This window comes from Ambystoma mexicanum, chromosome 8 (assembly GCF_040938575.1).
Source record: "Ambystoma mexicanum isolate Mex_15411 chromosome 8, UKY_AmexF1_1, whole genome shotgun sequence".
In the NCBI taxonomy this organism is placed as follows: domain Eukaryota; kingdom Metazoa; phylum Chordata; class Amphibia; order Caudata; family Ambystomatidae; genus Ambystoma; species Ambystoma mexicanum.
The window spans coordinates 151,969,697-151,990,564 of NC_090929.1; positions in this window are offsets into that span (position 1 = coordinate 151,969,697).

Here is a 20,868-nt window from a genome sequence, read left to right on the forward strand (position 1 = left end):
ACGAGCTGTTGACCACCGAAGTTCTGAGAGCAAACACGTGTAATGACCACGCTTCTGATGAGGTAGCCTAGGAGAGAGCTGGTTAGTCCACGGGGTGGTCTAGGGACACTTCCCAAGACGCAGGACGACTGGGTCCTCGAGAAGGTGTCGAGTGTAGTTGGTCCCACTAATCCAAGGGCTGTAGCACTGCTCAGGGTCATTGGAGGGATTCTTGGCTCCAACGCTGATTTCAAGAAATGGCTGAATGAGTACTCTTCTTATTCAAAAATCCAGCCTGGAAGCAAGTTCAAACCCACAAATGGCAAGGATCTGTACCATTCAAACAGCCAGTAGTTGTGGTGTGGGGCAGGAGTGAAACTAATAGTTGTTCCTGAATTTGCATTCAGGAACAACTATTGGTTTCGCTCCAGCCCCACACCTAGACTGGCACCATGGATGTGGAGTGGGACCAGACAGTCCCAACCCTTTCCTGGGTGACACTCCACCCCTCACTCCATAAAGCAGCAGCTTTCCCGGGGCAAGTGCATGACTTCATATGGGATGTTCTGACCTGGCAAGGCAGGAAGAAGGCCAAACTGAAATATGGCCAAAAAACAAGTGAAACATCTCTTGGCAAGCCCATTTTAGGGCACTAGCCAAATTTGGTAGCTATATGTGGTAAACTTGAGGGCGCCCACTAGAAATATTGCAAACGTAAAAAATATACTTCCACCAGCTTGTCTTTATGCATTGTGGCGCGTTGGGAGTCATCGGCCACTTTAAGGATGTTTTGACTTACTTTTAAACAAATAAGAATAAGCCCTATATTTACCTAGTACTAGAGGGTATCCCTGCCTATCTAAATAAACTAAAGATGCTAGTCAGTCATCGGGAAGTCCCAAATGAATTTGTCCACGGTACAATCTAAATCTAACTGACCCGACCACTATGGTAACTAACTTAAATGAGACCAAGAGAACGTCTCTCTTCTCCTGGTTGTTTCTTATAGAAATGTCTCTTATTTATTCCAAGGTTTTCTCAGCAACATCTTTGACTAGTCTCTTGATACCTCTTTGATAGTTTCTTGAAATTCATTCAGAACATACTTGGGTTTTGTTCCTTTTTTAGGGATAGGTTTTCGACAGTTCTCCTTGGTCCACTTCCTTATTCTCTGGGATAAACCTGTATCCCTCTGTCTTGTAGCCCAGGCTTTCTTAGTTTGATTATGCCTTGTTCCCATGCAACCTTTCCCCTCTCTTGGGGTTTCTCACTCAGATTGCCTCTCCTCTTTTTTTGTTCATAGGATATTTTTCATTTCCCATTTGTAATTACTTGACTTTCTCTTGCTTTTTCCACTCTTCACTTCTTAAGCCATGTGCACGTTTTTTATTTCTGGTTTATTCGTTATTCTTATCGTATTTTCACACCTCCAGTTAAACAGTTCTATATTCAGCATCTTGTTTGTCTCACTGGAAGGAGCTCTTTTTTTCAAATCGGTGCCTTTAGTGGCCTCCAGCTTCTCATGTTCTCCCTGTTACCACTTACTGTGCAGGGTAACGTGCTACGGCCGGACACTTGCTCGAATCCTCACCTTTGGATTTTGTGCTTCTCAGTGTTGCTTGCTTTCCATTCCCAAACCGTCTCGCTTGTTGCTGCTGTGTACCAGTGCGGGCAACAGAGAGCTTGGCACACTCCCCTCTGTCATGGTTTTGGCCCAGTAGCGCTGGGTGTACTGCCCACCATGATGCCGTTGTGGCCATGCCACCACCAGACCTAGGATTTTCTTAGCCTGGCTCACAATGGCTTCTCCGTTCTTGCAAACGCTGGGCCTCCAGTGTTTCGGATTGGTGTCTTCTGCTTCTGTGAAGGCCATGTGCTCTGCGGCTCTCCTCGGCTCCGCCTCTGCAAGGTGTAATGTCAGGGGGCTTCCCAGTGAGGTCACACTTCACCAGAAATCCTATAGAGGGACTTGCAGAGCGGGCTCACCTTTGTGGCCTCTAAAGGGGAGGTTCGCCTTGGGGAGAAGGGACGAATTCCCTCGATTGGTCATAGCACATATAAATAACTAGCAATCTTAAGTGTAAAAAGCTAGGGTGATACAAAAGTATACCCATTGCACTACATTGTAAGATTCTGTGTTCACTGTTAAAAAGTTACAAAAATATAAAAGGGAAACATAGTTTCCCAGTACAGATAGTCTGAAGGACTGATCAGTTCCCCCCACCCTCCCCATGATAAATTAGCAAAAGACAGGGGAAGTGAAGCTGAAGTCATAGGTTACAAGAACTAAGCAAAATGATTTTGGGGGTGTGGGGCCATATTCATAGCAGCTATGGAGAGAAAGTTGCCAAAAGAGAAATCCGTCCTAACATGCCCATTCCGCCCCCAGACCTGCTGTGGTGGTGGAGCAGTGTAAACAGGTGTGTGGGAATGCTTTATCGAACCCCCCCCTCCCCCGCCCAGCAGTACACCATTATGACTGACTAATTCCTGTCTATATAAACACGCAGGGAGGGGAACAAGATCAGTGAAGATGAGCTTAGCAAAAGGCCAACAGCCAACCATGAATGGGAGATCAATACTCGGGTGCCCAAGGAAATATTTGTGTCCAAAGGACATGTTTGCAGCTGAGAAAAACAGCACATGCCTCCACTATGCCTTGGGGAGAGGGAAGGAATCCTTAGGGGATGCATTGTCCATAGCATGGCACAATGTATTTGCTTACGCATTACCCTCCTTCTCCCTATCACAAGGGTTCTGCAAAAAATTCAGGAACTCCAGTCAGGCGGACTGCTACTCATCGTTCCGCATTGGCCCTAATGGCTTTGGTTCTTAGATCTGCTGATCATGGGAGATGGACCATGTCTCCCACTCCATCAGAATCTTCAACAGCAAGATGACAAAGTGCTACATCATTTTCCTCACTCGCTGTCCTTGGTGCTATGGTGCCTGAGAGGCTAGTTTACCTCACCATGCCCTCTCTGGCTACAATCTTAAAATCTTGGGAGCATCTCTGAAACATTCTGTGTGCTCTCAGATCTGGAGTAGGTGGTTGTTTTTTTGCCTCTGTAAGCTGGCTAAAGGCCATAATCTACTACAAGCATCCATTGGTGACATCCCCTTTCTGTCTAGCTTAATTCAAACCGGGACCCAGGTGTTCTCTTACCGGATGTAGCTAGCGGGTTTTGGTGTCAACTTGTTAAAAAATGGACATGGTGTGGTTACTTGCCAACACATAAATCAAGCAGCACTTTTGTGGTCTGATCCACCTGTTTTTATCGAATGACCTAGTGCGTTGTGTGATCTCAACGTGCTGGTAACTGTGCTTGCGCACAGGCCCATCGAGCAAATGGCTTCAGTAGAACTACACTTGTTGTCCTTGAAGATGGCTTTCCTAGTGGCAATTACTTCAGCATGCCACATTAGTGAATTGCAGGCCCTTTCAGCCATATTTTGTCCTTTTATCAGGATAAGGTGCTCCTTGGAAGTACCCATCCTTTTTACCCAAAGTTGTGTACGATTTTCAAATAAATTAAGCTGCCTGTGTTTTTACCGGATCCACAGTCTGAAGCAGGTTGCACAAACTCGATGTTCGTAGGATTTTGAGGTTCTATCTCAAGTGGACTAGTTGTCAAAGATCCTCGAACAGACAGTGTGTCATCTTTGGGGGGTGCAAACCCTGGCAGAAAGGCAGCTAAGTCCACAACAACTCTGTAGATTGTCTTGCTTCACGCACACATGTAAGGTACGGGGCAGACTGCCACCTCGGGAATTACACACTAAGAGCACAGCAGTAGCTTTTCAGCAACATGTGCCCTGGGAAGCTATATGCAAGGCAGCCACCTGGGTGTCACCATCAGCAGGCATTATGTGCTGGACTCTGCATCCACAGCGGATGCACAATTTGAGCAGGCATTTCTAAGCAACCTTTTTGCCTAGCTTAGAACCATCCTCCTGGGGTTAAGGGTAAGTGCTTTGTATTCTCACATAAGCATGGAGGAAGGGAGTGGAAATTTGGAGTATGGAAAGGTTACTCACCATGGTAATGTACTCCCAGTCAGTTATCCCCTTTCTGCCATACACCCGCCCTCATGCCCCTGTAAAGTATGTAGCTAGTTCCTACTGGTGGAAGGAGTATGAGCAGAGGGGCTGTGGACATGATTGCGCTATGTGGGTCTGGTCTGCCCACGTGTGCTTTTAAATTTAAGGGGGATGCACACTGTGCTACCTGAAGGCTCTGATCCCATTTCTGCTCTGCGGCAACTCCCATAATTATGGAGGAAAGAGGACAAAGGAGTACAGTAGTCACTATAGTAAGTAACTTTTGCTCTTAATCGGTTGACGGATGAGGTGTTGCAAAAGTGAAGGTGAGCGTTACTGTGGCAAAGTCTTTGAGAGCTATCTCTTCAAGACAACCTTACCATCAGTTTTAGATGTTTTAAATTGTACTTGACAGCTAATAATGGATCTGCTTACTCTATATCAAAACCATACTGAAAAAAGGTGCTATGGATTGAAGGTGAAGACTGTTGCTACGCTGTCAATATCAGGATCCTTGGATGTGCGTGTCATCAGTTCCTTTACACATCCAGGAACATATATCTGAAGTATCCGGGAGGATTTACAAATTCCTACATCAGTGGGAAAATATCACTCAAGAGGATTGGGTCTTATCATATGCCTATGTTATTCTCTGTCCCTTGCTGCTACTCTACCATTTTCACCACCAAAGCTCCAGACATCATCTTGGAGTTGCTCAAAGACATTCAAACACCTTTCTCCCTAGGAGCAATGGCATTGATTCCAGTAGGAAGACCATGGCATGGGTTCTGTCCCCGATATTTTACAAGTCCCATAAAGAATTGCGGGAGAAGACCAATGATATGATGTGGCATTTATAACACACCTGTACACACGTGTTTGTAGGTGTGTTTCTAGATCTTGGATCCATCCAATCTGAACCAATTCCTTCTAGTGGAAACTTTTTGAATGGTAACAGTGCCGGCTCTTCATTTCAACTTGATGACAGCATTAGAACTCTAGGATGATTCTTTTCACATCCCTATGTTGAAAGAACACTGTCCATAACAGAAGTTCAAAAGGGGAAATAACCATTACCAAAACATATGTCTCCTATTGCTCTAGATTCAGCTCCCAGAGTCTTCACAAAAGTCACATCTGCAACGGAAAAAGGTACACCTTTACCCATACCTACAGGATTGGCAGATAAAGTCACAGCCTGATAAGTGGTACAGAGAATGCAATTAACAGCGATATGCTGTTCGAATTGGGCTTTTCAATAAATGTGCCCAAATCACACCTGGTCCCATCTCAGCCAAAATCATTTAGATCTAAGATGGACACTACTCAAAATCAGGCATTTCCTTTTTTAGACAGGGTTTTCCCAATCCAATTAGTGAGTTATATTTTCATGACTGCGCAAATGCTGTCGGCTTGGTAGTTTCAAAGGCTTTTAGGCCTGATGGCTTTTAGCATCCAACTAGATCCTTTGGCGAGACTACAAATGAGGACATACTGTGGCACCTCACTCTGGCTGGAATCTACTGTCTGATCCTCAGAACATGGTGATTTCTGTCCCAAATCACATTCAGGAGTCGCTGATCTTGTGGAGCAATTGAGAAAACCTATTGATAGGGTTTTCATTCCAACACCCTCAGCCTCAAATCGTGGTGACAAGATTCCTCAGGCTACGGTTGGGGTGCACACTGCTGCCATTTAGCAACACACTGTTTTTGGTCAGATGAAGAGGTAAAAGATCTCATAAACGTGGTATAGCTTATGGCCATTCCCTATGCTCTAAAATTATTCATAGCCTCTATTCAGGGGACGGTGATACAAAATTTAACGGACAATACTGCTGCCATGTTTTACATAAACCAACAATTGGGAAAACTCAATCCAGTCTCCTGTGTCTTCTAGTGGAAAACATTCTGGTAATGGGCCATACAAAACCACCTTTTGCTGATGGCGTCGCATCTGGAGGGAAAAATCAATGGACCACTTCAGCAGGATAGTTTATACTTGGCCTGCATGGGAATTGAAACCTTATTTTGCAAAGATGTTGTGGATTTGTTTGCAACCCAGTGAAATACACTCTGTCCCCAGTATGCATCGTGGGAGGGGCACGGATATCATTCATTGGAGGAAACTCTGCTGCTGTAATGGTCAAACAGTATTCGGTTGGCATGACCCCCCACCACTCCCCCCCCAGCCCCGATCTGCCAAATACACAGGACTTTGAGGAAATTCAAATCTGTGTGGAATTTAAAATGGATTCTTGTTCTGGCAACTTGAGGTTTGGCTTGCAAATCTCCTAGACCTAGCAACACTTCCATCATTAGATCTGCCTCAAATGAGCGATCATCTGACTTCACAGAAGTAGCAGGTGTTCCATCACTCCCCTCAATTACTTAACTTTAGAGTGTTGTTGCTGATCTACTAACCTTCACTCGTGTGCATATTTCTGAGCAGATTTTTAAAATCATGACGGCTACCATGAAACAATCCACAGGAAAACAATGTAAGAGCAAATGGTAATGGGCTCTTGATCAAAATATAAACCCTCTTCAAGCTTCAGTTATCAATTTCATATCTTTTTATTTTGTAGCCTTTACAGGTGTGAAGGTGGACACGTGCAAACATTATTCGTCAGTAATGGGTGCCTACTTGAATAGAAATCTCACATAAATTTCTTTATCAAATGTGGCGATTAAGTGACATTTTGAAGGGATAATTTGTTTGAATCCTCCAATTCACGAGCCTCTACCTCAGTGGGATCTAAATGTAATGTTAGCTGCGTTAATGCACAAACCTTTTGAGCCAATGTCCTTTTGTGAGACTGATTTAGTAACATGCAAAACTACCTTTTTAGGGGTTATATTAGCGAGAAGAGTGGTGGGAGCTTCAAGCTCTGTCTTCCAAGGAACCATATCTGATTTGTCATTGAGATAAGGTGGTCCTTTGTACAATTCCTTCTTTCCTACCAAAGGTATTCTTTGAATTTCACTTGAATCAAGAGATTTTCCTACCAATTTACCATCCTAGACCACATTCCTCTCCGGCTGAAGAGGCCTTACACAATCTGGATGTCGCTAGGACTCGGTTGTTTTATATAGATTGTACTAACCTGGCCAGAAAATCAGATGAGTTGGTTGTATCATATGGTGGTCTATCTCCTGGTAATAGGGTGGCTAAGAGGTTCATTGCCAGGTGTTTCCTCTGATTTATAGCGGAAGCGTACGAGCTGAGGGGACTTTCGTCTCTTCACAGACTTGGGCTTGATTCTACCAGAGCCAAGGCAGCATCGGTCGTCTTTGTTAGGCACATCCTTAATACAGAAATGTGTAGGGCTGCCCCTTGGCTATGCCTCGTGCTTTCTGTAACCATTACTCTTTAGATTACTCTCTCTTGGAAGCAAAATGACGCGGAGCAACGCAGGTTCGATCCCCGGGTCCGTGCTTAGAAACTTCTGGGTATTAAGCATGCTATAAATAACCTATAATATCATATATATGCATCAAGGAGGGATGCCACTTTTGGTCAAGATGTGCTTTGCTATCTATTTGCTTGAGTCTCGAGTATATGCAGTCTCCTCCACTCTTACTATTGCAAAGGCTTTTTAATCTAGTCCCAACCAGTTGGGAAGGAGGTAGAGCAGGATGACCGAGAAATTTAAAATGTCCTTAATGGTGATTCAGGTTCTCTTAGTTCCAAACGTTTGCAAGTTTTTAAGGTGACAGCAATCATTTGTAGCCAGCTTTTTCTAATCCGCCTGCGAATGCAGCTGTCCCAACCAGTTGTGAAGGAGGGAGACCAAGGACTGAGAGAACCTACATTGCCATGAAGGTCATTTTTTATATTGCCTTTATCATTGGTGCACTTGCTGCAGAGAATTGTCAAAGAATATGACAAGAGGAAGCAAGGAAAGGTCTGGGCAGACCCTCATCCAAACGGAGCATGGTTGGTCTGCCCCCCCTCTACACAAACACTGGATGATGGGGAGGGGGGGGTTAGAATTTGGTTGTCATCTGCCAAAGCCACATGCCCCTGTTCATTAAATAGCGCTCATGTCGATCCAACACTTAAGGAATCCCCATGCAACATCTCCTGTACATCCCTGAGGCTAAGCGTTTTGTCTCTCTGGTTAAACCGTTTTCAGACAATTGCAAACTGAGGAGCTTTGGTGACGCCCTGGTGTTGAGGTACCACCTTCCTGGGCTAAAATGCTTGCCCGAGAAGTGCGAGTGGCTTGCCCATGGTCTCCCAACCCCTCTCTACTATTGAGGAATATGAGCTCTATAGCACCCTATGACCCCCTTTATGATCAATGACGCACAATGTGTAACATGAGAAAATAAATCTGTGGGACAAGGGACAGACCATATGCGAGCCCATAGATACATGTTAGTTTGTGTAGGCTGAGTGACAGTTGAGGGAAGATGAGAAAACTGCAATTCTACTCCACAACAAGATCATGGGGATGGGAGGGACGCTCAGTCAATGACTTGAGGTAGGTGATCACATGGACAGGACAATGCACATGCAGCAGACCTAGCCAGAGCCTTTTGGGTGACCCAGACAAAATGGCGGACAGCCTTTATATCCCCTGTGTTCACAGGAGCATGGAGTGGCCTGCAAACTAAGCCACAGCACTTGGGGGAAATTGTGTTTTTTTTTTTTTAGGTCTTGGCTTATCAAAGGAGGTCCTCCTCTAAATTTGCGTGCAGCTGGGGCATGTGTCTCAATCATTAATCTCCTTCCAAACTGTAGTATAAAAGGAGGGTCTTCCAGAAAGCGTGTGTGGAACTTAGGAGACCTCTATAGGATTTGGAGCAATGTGAGAGGAAGGTCGCCAGAGGAGGAGAGTCAGTGAATCATGAGAGGAATGGAGGAGGTGGCACATCAGAGATAAAGAAGTGAGAACATGAAGGGGAAACATCTGAAGATGAGGAAGAAGGAGGTAAAATATTTGGGATGTGAAGACGGGGGAGTCTAAAAGAAAGGGGTGAAGGTGAACGCCGAATATCTATGAAGACTGAAAGAGGAGGTCATGAGACATATCGAAAGGAAGGCGAGAGTGCCCAGTGAGCCTAGAGTGGGGGGGGAGACGAGGTGTAAAGTTGTTCTCTGGCAAAGTTAGAAAGGGGCACAGAACACAACAAAAAAAGGGAGGAGAAAATATCTGAGAGAGTTGAATAAATAACTGGAGGATGGGGGAGAAGGTTGAGAGAGGGGATACAGGTTGTGGGAGCAAGAGAAAGGGAGTAAATGGAGACCAGAGCCAAAGGCCTGCTCTCAAGCTATTCACGTAGTATATGAAGCTTGAACCCCATCAGATGGCCAAAGGTACTACTAGGGTGATATGTGTTAGCCAAGTCCGATAGGACCACTTTGACACCTGCATCAGCCAAGAAAAGAAGTGATGGGGCACTATAAAAAAACAGAGACTTGGAGTGACTGGAAGGACTAAGGGCCACTGTCCTAAAGTGCAAGGTTCTGGCTTGGCATAAATCTGGTTATTGTACAGCTTCTAACCCATCAATGTTGGTCTAGTGAACCTTAATCCCATTTGTAACTTGAATAAAATTAATTAAAGATTTGTTTTCAAGTTCCCTGTTGATCCCTTGCTTGACACTGGGTACACGCCTAGATGAAGGGCACACACATCCATGTGAGCACTCCTGCTTAGGAGACAATCGAGCAGTAAGAAAAACAAAATCTGATTGGGGGTTCATTCTTGACAGCTACTCAGCTAATACATAAAGGCAATCCCTTGGGATATCCACCCTGCAGAGAGCAATTCCCTCCCTGCTGAGAAAATGCTTGATCTAATTAACATGTATCTTTGTGACAGTACAACCCCTTCAGAGGGAATTCTTCAGATTCACGGTAAATGGCACGTCTCAGACTGCACCTGATTCAGGAGGAAGTAAACAAACTGGATGTACAGGCCTTGGAGAGGGCGAGGATACCTTAGACCTTGCAATCATGTCAGAGCTATGTGGTCAAACATCCCCACAGGCGGTCCCACAATTTCCAAGGCATGCACAAGCTATGGGCATTATCCACCAAGCACAGAGCTGGTGTCCTTGTAGAAAATCTAACAGCCTGGCGGATGCTGTCTGCAGTCATTTAACCGACTTCAAAGCCAAGTCCACAGACATCACCGTAGCCCACGACAGCTGCTCTTTAGATACCCTTGTTCTGAAATTGCTTTATATTTTTGCTGAATATCTTCCTGACTAGCAAAGTTGGTTTGTCTCTAAAATCATATTTCCTCACCTTAGCTCTGCTTCTTCTCTGGAATCTGCACCGGGATCTTCTGGAGCTGGGGTCTTAGGGGCTGGGGCTGGAGGGCTGCTCCTGGAATGAGGACACAGGGCTGAGTATAATGGAAACAGTGCTGACAGATCCCTCCCCTCCACCTGACTTCCCAGGAGCCTTGTGCTCACCTTATTTAAATGGCAGGGAAGCTCTCCATCCTGCTGTTTCGCTGGCAGGGGCACGTGTGGGTGTGGAACCAGTTACTTCACTGGTTGTGTGGTTCGGGTCCAAGCCCAGACCTGCTGTGGCGTGGATCTGTGCCCTTTGTTTGATGGGGGCAAGCTGGCTTGTCGTTATCGGTGACCAACGTGATCGCTGTGTGTGCTGACGGCCTGTAGTCCTCTTCGTGTGTGCTGCGCTGTTCTCTGCACTTTAATGCTTGTAAAAGTCTTTCTTCATAGCCTTGCTTGTTCTTTGCGTTGTTCTTTGCACATTACTGCTTGTAAGGTCTCTCTCTGTGCAGGTTTCTCCGTGCGCGTTACCTTCTTGTATACTCTGTCCTTTTTGTGCACGTTGCTTTTATGGGCGTTTAGGGTCTTGCAGGCGATGCCCTTTCTGTGCGCGTTGTTTCAGTGAGCTCGCTCGAACCCTACGGGCAGAGGCAGCTCCACACAGGCCTCCTGCTGCTGCCAGAAGCACTCAAGCCTGCTATTGCTGGAGGAAGCACTCGGGCCTAAAAGGAAAATTAAATTCTCTCCCTTTCTAGGAGAAAATCTTACTTCTAGCTGCTCCAAAATGTTGGCATGCATGGATTCATTTTCAGTATGCTATTCAAGTTCTGCTTCGCCTGCACAGAGTTCTTTTAGATGCTGTGCAATTATTTTTAGCCCAATTTTGTGTTTCGGAAGTTCATTTTTTTCCTGAAATGTCACATTTTTGGCCACTGAAAACAGAATTTCATGGAAAAAACAAAATTTCTGCAGGCAAACCATCTCAAATGACTTGCTGCACCCCCCGATAAATTGCGAAAGAGCAGAATTTCATGTTGGAAAAAGCCTAAAAAGGGCAATTTTGCTCCAGCGGTGAAATAGGCCTGGTCAGTGAATTTTGCCCTGAATTTGTGATATTTGGCAATTTTTTCTTTAAACAAACAGGTCCCCAGCCCCCGAAGCACCCCTCGCCGTCCCACTCCCACCCTGCACCCTCTTTCTGGTTTCTCCCGCCTCCCGACCCTCCCTCCCGCGCTCTGATTGGGCCTGCAGCCCGTGCCTGTAGGGTCTAGCGGCCCTGGCTCACACCAGCTCCTCTTTTACAGCGAGGAAGCCGACGCAAGGTGAGCCTGCCCAGTGAACCCATTTGGCAAATTTTTCCTTAAACAAACAGACCCCCAGTTACCCTGAAGCACCCCTCGCCATCCCACTTGCACCCTCTTCCTGGTTTCCCTCGCGACCCGCCCGCCCGTGCTGTGACTGAGCCCGTAGCCCTTGCTTACCCAAGCCTTAACTGACCCTGCCCGTGCAGCCCTCTGCCCATGCAGCCCCCTGCGGCTAAGGGCTCCTAGGCAAAGGGCGGCTCCAACAGAGGCAGCTCCAAGAAGTGTCAACAGGTGTCCGCAGGGGAAGCCAGCGGCAAGCCGTCAACCAGCAATGACCAAGGATCTGTAAGGTAAGAGTGGCCTAGGTGGGGGATATAGCAATAACTCCACCCTGGATGCCTAGCCCACTTATTAAATCCATCCTAAAACACCTCAGTACTAAATAACACCTCTTCAGCCTTTCTAACTTCACACTATTAAGCACAGCAATGTCAAGCATAGCACCCACTTGAACGGTCATGATTAGGCCTCTCTCCCACTATACAGGACTCTCAAATCTAGCAGTGTTTAGAACTGTACTCCTTCACCTGTTAGGCATAGGCCTCTTTCCCACTATACAGGACTCTCAAATCTAGCTGTGTTTAGAATTGTATTCACCTGTTAGGCATAGGCCTCTCTCCCACTATAAAGGACTCTCAAATCTAGCTCTGTTTAGAACTATACTCTTTCACCTGCACTTAGAAGTGTACTCTTTCATCTGTGCTTAGAATTGTACTCTTTCACCTGTGCTTAGAATTGTACTGTTTCACCTGCGCCTAGAATTTTACTCTTTCACCTGCGCCTAGAATTGTACTCTTTCACCTGTTGGGCATAGGCCTCTCTCCCACTATACAGGACTCTCAAATCTAGCTGTGTTTAGAATTGTATTCACCTATAGGCATAGGCCTCTCTACCACTATACAGGACTCTCAAATCTAGCTGTTTAACTGTACTCTTTCACCTGTGTTTCGAATTGTAATCTTTCCACTGACTGGGTGTGGCCCTGCCTCCCACAGTGTGAGGCTTTCAAGTCTCGCTGTTAGCATTGAAATCATTAGCTCACCTGTATAGCAGCTAGCTACCCTCCCATCCCCACATAGTGGGCTCACCACAGTGAACCTCATCCAGGGAGACTCATATTAAGGGCAGCCAATGTTAACCCAACAATACAATACTAACTGAATCCCCTACCTCACTCAAAACTCTGACTAAACAAGCTGGCAATACCAGCTGTCGACTTTCAACAGACAGTACCCAAACTTATAGCGGACAATCCCCCTCACACAGTACTACACCACAAGACCGCCAGACCAAAGCAAAACAAACTTATAAAGACCAAAACAGCCCTCAACCCAAAATGCTATGCAAACGACCTGTACCAACGCAAACAACCTGTACAGAGTGGAAGGAAAAGAGCAGAAAGAACAAACACACCGGAACAGCAACAAAGACGCACAACTGCAGAAAACACTCTGAATCACAGGAACGATACCGGAACCAATGCTGAGAGAAGAGAAAAACCCCTCTACTTAACTCCATACCTCGCAAACAACCAGTCACCAGAACAAACCAACCAAACACAACCGCACAGAAGATGATCAGACAACGCTAGAAATGACAAAAACATAATCGACGCAATAACACCCTACATCACCAAATCAAGAGTAACTTATACTCAACGCCCACAATTTATGGAAGAAGAATCTGAGGAAAACAAAAACCCAAGACTGTACCTAGAAGAACTTTTCGAACACAGATGCACCTATACCAACACCTCAAACAGAGATCAACCTTAAAGGAAACCCCAACACTGATCAGAAGACGATCCCCAACAATAAAGACCAACCCAAACCACACCTCTAAACTCCACTGCAATCTATTAAACGTGAGATCGATGTCATAACATTCAACAGAGATCTTTGACCTCCTCGATGACAACGGCATTGACATCCTATTTATCACAGAAACATGGCTGGACGAGAACTACAAAATCACACTCCAAAGCTGCCTCCCAGCCAACTTGAAATGCCTTAAAACAAACAGGAAACATAAAAAAGGAGGAGGTCTCGTAATAGCATTCAAAGAACACCTCAAAATAAAAATGGACGACCCTCTCAACATCATCAACTGCGAAACCTTGGTCATACACAAATCAGCGGACCAAAAAAACAATCTCACATTCATCCTGGTGTACAGACCACCGTCATATGATGCAACCTTCGTCGTTAACTTCATAGAAGCCATCACCAACATAGCCATCAAGCATGAACATCTAATCATCCTGGGGGATTTCAACATCTGGTTTGAAGCAAGTCACGCCAACTCCCAAAACTCACTGACCGGACAACTAACAACCATGAAACTACGACAGCTGGTCAAAGGAGCAACACACTCAGCAGGACACACCCTCGACGCAATCTTCGCCCAGGAAAAACTCATCACCACAGCACCACCGATACAAATACTGTGGAGCGACCATCTCATCATCCCTTTCATCATCAGACTACCAACTCCACTATGCATCCAGGCTCCAAAACCCGCAACCACCACAAAAAGAAACTGGAAAACTGTCAAAACAAGCAACCTCTTCAAACAACTGGAGACGACCAAACCCTCAATTACAGGACTAGAACTGGCTGACCTAGGCGGGAAAGCAGAGCTGCTACACAAATGGATCGCTGATACAATCGGAAGGATTGCTCTGGAAAAACCATTCACCCCATCAAAAAAAAGAGCAATGGCAAAATGGTTCACACCACTACTATGAAAAAGGACAACAAGAAAATGGAGCTGGACTGGAGGAAAGAATACAGCCCAGAGAAGAAAAACTTCCAGAAACAAATCGGAGCATACAAGAAGGAAGAAGCGAAGAGAAGGCATTATGACGACAGAATCACCAATGCGACAAACTCACATAAAGAAATGTTCAACATCATCAAAGAAATGAGAAACCCTTCAGGCTGCGACAGCACTCCAAACCCCTGTGGGAAACTTTGCAACGACCTGGCAGACCTCTGTTACGCTCACCTGATTCCCACGGGGGCGTCGATCTGGACTGGCCCGCTGTTGCTTCCACCAGAGTAAAACGTAGAGCCGAGATGACAGACTGGACAGACCCACTTAGCTTCGTTTGTTGGACTCGTACGAATATCTTTCTGCAATGGAGAAAGGGAATTAACCTCCCGTAATCTGAGCGTTAACCCGCCTTCCCACTCCCCTTGTCTGCCCACAGAACACTCCTGAAGTTCCCTCTTAATCTCACCTGAAGATTTGGAAAGATGAGCTCTCCATCCTGCGTCGAGCGTGGAGGAATTGGTGAGTTCCAGTATTGACTCTAAGTCCAATTGTTCGTAAGAGTTCAAAAGTCTGATCTTCACTCTGCCAGATTCCTTGCAGGTTGCAGATTTAAACTACCATAAGAGTTCCAATTGGCAATTGGTAAGATCCTGGTAAGTCTGTTGTGGTTCCCCCCTTTGGGGCCGGGGTACAGCGATGATGCAGAATTAACTGCGCCGACCCGAAATGAGGTGAGTACCCCCCTGTGGCAAATCAGGTAAGTCTTTGGGGTTAGGTTGTATTGTCCTTGTTTTTTCCCCTTAGGGGCCGGGGTGCGGCGGTGATGCGGAATTGACTGCACGGACCCAAGATGAGGTGAGTACCCCCCTGTGGTAATCAGGTAAGTGTTTGGGGGTGATTTGTATTGCCCTTGCTCACCTATGTGTTCTTGTCTCCCCCAGGTGTTGAAGAATGGCCTGGAGATGCTGGATTCGCGATGGAGTAATGGAATGCAGCCCCGGTTGGTGAATTCATCGCGGCTCTGCGAGGTGCGTGGCAATGCACCTGAGAAGGCTTCTCTCTTCCAGATCGACGATGTGCTGGATCAAGGATTCAGGTAAGAGTTTTGTTCTGACCTCTTCTCCTTCTCCTTTTCTTGTTCCAGGTGTTCCAGGGCTGAAGCAGGCGTGGCTGAAGACTGGAGCTGCTGAAGACACGGTGAGCGTTACGCTGCAGCAAGCAGAATAACGCGAAGCACGTGTGGCTGTCCAGGTGTGGCTTAAATAGCCTTGGAAGAAGTCCCAGGTAAGTATTCTTCCACAGCCCCACCCGAGAGGAAAGGAGTCCCTGAGGTAAAGTAGTCCCTTTAAGCCTCATTTGGCTTGTGGCTTCGTGCAGCATGGTCTGCATCAGGTAGGTATGCAGCATGGTCTGCAACAGGTAAGATTTCTGTAATGAGCCTGGCGCCCATGGCACCAGGACTGACTTTATTCTTATGAGCCTGGCGCCATAGGCGCCAGGACTGTAGCCAAAGAGCCCCTAACTGGGGTTTTTGGGCATGTTTCAAGTGGCATGATGCCTGCTTCCGGGGTTGCTGGGCCTGGTCTGGCTTTCCGGGGGCAGGCATCGTGACAGCACTCCCCCTCAAGGCCCCTCCTAAAGCTGTTCTCCCTCTCGGCCTTGGTTTGTCTGGAAATTCTTGGTGGAACGTCTTCACTAATTGAGGTGCATGCACATGGTCACTAGGCTCCCAAGATCTTTCTTGTGGACCATAACCTTTCCAATCAATGAGATAGAAGAGTTTTGATCTCACCCTTTTAGACTCCAAAATATTCTTGACTTCGAATTCGGGTTCCCCGTCTATGAGGATAGGTTCAGGTGGGGTGGTTAGTCTAGTTCCTGGTTGCACAGGCTTCAAAAGAGACACGTGAAAAACAGGATGAACACGCATATGACCAGGCAGGTCCAACTTGACGGCCACTGGGTTAATAATAGCCTTAATAGAATGGTCCCAAGTACCTGGGGTTAAAAGTCTGTGTTCCCTTGAGTGGTAAGTACTTGGTGGCTAACCATACTTGGTCCCCTACTTGGTATTGCGGTGCTTCACTCCTGTGTTGATCAGCATCCTCCTTGTATTTATCCTTAGCCTTTTGTAAATGTGCAGTCGCCTCTTTAAAGGCTTGTGTGATAACAGCGTGGAGATGGTCCACCGCAGGCATCTCTAAATGCTGGGGAGAATCTAAGTCTGAGGTTTGAGGATGTTGACCATATATGGTAAAAAAAGGGCTTTGTTTAGTTCCTGAGTGTACAGAATTATTGTATGCATACTCGGCGATCCAAAGAATGTCTTTCCAATCCTCCTCAGATTGATGTAGCATACAACGTAGGTATTGCTCAAGAGTCTGGTTGGTTCTCTCAGTTTGACCGTCGGTCTGGGGATGGTGGCTGGTTGAAAGCCTAACATCAGTTTGTGCCAGCTGGCAGCACTTCCTCCAAAAATGTGAAATAAATGGACTTCCCCGGTCTGAAATTAACACGGAAGGAAAGCCATGCAGACGGACAACATTTTCAAGGAACTCCTTGGCCAGGATTGAAGCTGAAGGTATTCCTTTTAAAGGAAAGAAATGGGCCATTTTAGAAAAAAGATCTACAATAACTAGAATGGTGTTATAACCTTTGCACGGGGGTAAATCCGTGATAAAGTCTAATGACAAGGTATGCCAAGGAGTAGGTGGTATGTCTAACGGTTGTAATAATCCAGCGGGTTTTTTCTTTTCCCCTTTATTTTGAGCGCAAATGCCACAAGACATGACAAACAACTTGACATCTTTTCGCCAGGTGGGCCACCAAAACTGTTTCTTGATTTTGGCTTCAGTTTTAGCAATGCCAAGATGTCCTTCCATCAAGGTGTCATGGTAATGAGAAATGACAAGTTTCTGTAGTTCCTCAAGTGGCAAAAATAGTCGGCCTTGGTAATAAGGTAGATTGTTGGTGACAGAATACTCTGGGCCTTTCCTTGCCCAGCCCTGTAAGGCATCGGAATCAAAGAGTTGATGGACCTTTTCTTGAATGTCCTCCAGAGAGTGTATGGATGTCAGACCAAGGATTCTCTGTTCAGGAATTATGGGTACAGGTTCTAAAGCTCTTTCTGTTTCTCCCATTCCTATTCGGGACAGGGCGTCATCTTTTCCATTTTTACAACCTGGTCGATAGGTTATTACAAAATCAAACTCGGCGAAGAACAATGCCCAACGGAGTTGGCGTGAAGATTGGGCCTTGGCTACCTTTAGGTATTGTAAGTTGCGGTGATCAGTGATGACCGTAATGGTATGCCTGGCGTCCAGCAGATAGTGCCGCCAAGCCTTGAAGGCGGACTTGATGGCCAACAGTTCCTTGTCGGTTATAGCATAATTTAATTCGGGAGCCGAAAACTTTCTTGACCAAAACGCCACTGGGTGCAGCTGGTTAGTTTCGGGATCCTTTTGGGAGAGCACTGCTCCCATAGCTGAACTGGATGCATCTGTTTCCACTATGTAGGGAAGCTCTGGGCACGGGTGTCGTAATACAGGAGCGGACGTGAATTTCTTTTTTAACTCTTGGAAGGCGTTCTCGGCTTCTTCTGTCCATGTAAAGCGTTTATTCTTTCGCAATAGTGTTGTAATGGGATGTACAATGTGTGAGAAGTCCGGGATAAACCTGCGATAGAAATTGGCAAAGCCGAGCATGCTTTGAACTCCTTTGACTGAGCTTGGCAAAGGCCAATTAAGAATTGTGTCCACCTTCCGTGTATCCATCCGGATTCCTTTCGGGGTCAGAATAAATCCAAGAAACTCTACTTCCGTTGTGTGAAAGATGCACTTTTCTAGTTTAGCGTATAACTTATACTGGCGTAACTTTTCTAGGACTGCTCGGACGTGCTTTACATGATCGGATTCTGATAGGGAGTATACTAAAATATCGTCGATGTAAACGACTACACAAACATCGATGAGTTCTCGGAAGACATTGTTCATGAAGAACTGGAAGGCTGCTGGTGCGTTACACAGTCCGAAAGGCATCACCTGGTACTCAAATAATCCTTACTTGGTGCGAAAAGCAGTCTTTCATTCGTCACCCTCTTTGATGCGTACCAGATGATATGCCCCCCGAAGGTCTAGTTTTGTGTATATACAAGCGTTCTTTACCTGGTCTAGTAGTTCAGGGATCAAAGGCAATGGGTACCGATTCTTGATAGTTATCTGATTCAGCGCGTGGTAGTCAATGCATGTTCTAAGGTCGCCTTCCTTTTTTGGCACGAAGATCAAAGCGGAAGATGCAGGGGACTTGGACGGGCGGATGAAGCCATTAGCAAGATACTGGTCTAGGTACTGGCGCAAGTGGAGATTTTCAGGTTCCGTGAGGGCATAGATTCTGCTGCAAGGTGGTTGTGCTCCTGGTATGAGATCTATTTGACAATCATACGATCTGTGCGGTGGTAAGGTGTTTGCCTGCTCCTTTTGAAAGACATCCTGAAAGTCTTGGTATTCAGCAGGTAATTGTATGGCAGCTGGGATTATTGGGGCCAGTACTGAATTTAGAGTTCTCTTTGGGTAACAGGTGTTAGCACATTCTGGGAAGGTTAGTCTCTTCTCTCGCCAATCAATACAGGGATTGTGTTTTTCCAACCAAGGGATTCCCAGTTTCAGTTGAAACTGTGGAGCCTTGATTAAATCAAACACCATAACCTCTCGGTGTCCATCCTGACCCAGCAAAGTCATCTCTGCAGTGGAATGAGTTACGGGCTCGGAGGCAATTTCAGTTCCATCAACAGTGGTGACGACATCGGTAGTGGTCTTTCGGGTGAGAGGTAGATTCATCCTGGAAGCCAATCCGTAGTCCAAATAGTTTCCTATGGCTCCACTATCTACGTACGCCTTTACCGCGTGCATGCGTGATGGCTGCTCTGGATCTATAAGGACCATGGGTATGGTGAAATGCGAGGTCAGAGTGTCCTTCTTTAAGCTCGGCAAGCTGACCTCTACGCTTGCCGGGCTTGATCGTTTCCCGAGTCAGGTTTCAAGTGGTTTCCGTCTGCTGCTCCTATAGTTTTCTTTGGTGGTTTTACAGGGCAGTTCCGAAGGAAATGACCAGTAGCTCCGCAATATAAACATAATTGCTGTTGCCGTCTTCTTTCCCTTTCCTTCTGGGTTAAGGGTCCTCTAACCCCCCCGATTTGCATGGGTTCTGAGGCATCTACCCCCTTTGAGGGTACGTAGGTTTTAACCAAGACCTTGCTTTCAAACTTGGTTCGATCAGCCTTTCTGGTTTGAAGTCTGTGATCTAACTGGACCACAAAATCTTTATATTCAGCACAGTCTAAAGGCGGGTTCACGACTTGAACTAAAACATCCTTGAGTTCTCCCTGAAGCCCTTGATGGAATAATGTAATTTGCTTGGCTTCAGGCCATTCGGTTTCCACAACTAATCTATTGAAAGTTGCAATGTAAGATAAAAGATCCTGATTACCTTGCCGTAAGGATAAAAGTTTGTTATCCAAAGCCTGTCCTTGGGAATGTCGGGCGAACAGTCTTTCCATGCTAGTTCGAAAACCTTGAAAATCTCGAAGAATCGGGTCATCCTGATTTACTAGCGGAATGGACCAGTCGGCTGCACTGCTGCTGCGATATGACAGTACAAAAGCTACCTTGGCTTGATCGTTTGGGAAAGCTCCAGGTCTACATAAAAAGTGTAAGCGACATTGATTCATGAATATAGCAAACCTTTTAGGGTCTCCGGCTTCGCATTCTGTTACGCTCACCTGATTCCCACAGGGGCGTCTATCTGGACTGGCCGGCTGTTGCTTCCACCAGAGTAACACGTAGAGCCGAGATGACAGAATGGACAGACCCACTTAGCTTTGTTTGTTGGACTCGTACGAATATCTTTCTTCAATGGAGAAAGGGAATTAACCTCCCGTAATCTGAGCGTTAACCCGCCTTCCCACTCCCCTTGTCTGCCCATAGAACACTCCTGAAGTTCCCTCTTAATCTCACCTGAAGATTTGGAAAGATGAGCTCTCCATCCTGCGTCGAGCGCAGGGGCGCGTAGACGACCAGTTACTTCACTGGTGTGGAGGAATTGGTGAGTTCCAGTATTGACTCTTAAGTCCAATTGTTCGTAAGAGTTCAAAAGTCTGATCTTCACTCTGCCAGATTCCTTGCAGGTTGCGGATTTAAACTACCAGAAGAGTTCCAATTGGCAATTGGTAAGATCCTGGTAAGTCTGTTGTGGTTCTCCTCTTTGGGGCCGGGGTACAGCGATGATGCAGAATTAACTGCGCCGACCCGAAATGAGGTGAGTAACCCCCTGTGGCAAATCAGGTAAGTCTTTGGGGTTAGGTTGTATTGTCCTTGTTTTTTCCCCTTAGGGGCCGGGGGCGGCGGTGATGCGGAATTGACTGCGCCGACCCGAAATGAGGTGAGTACCCCCCTGTGGTA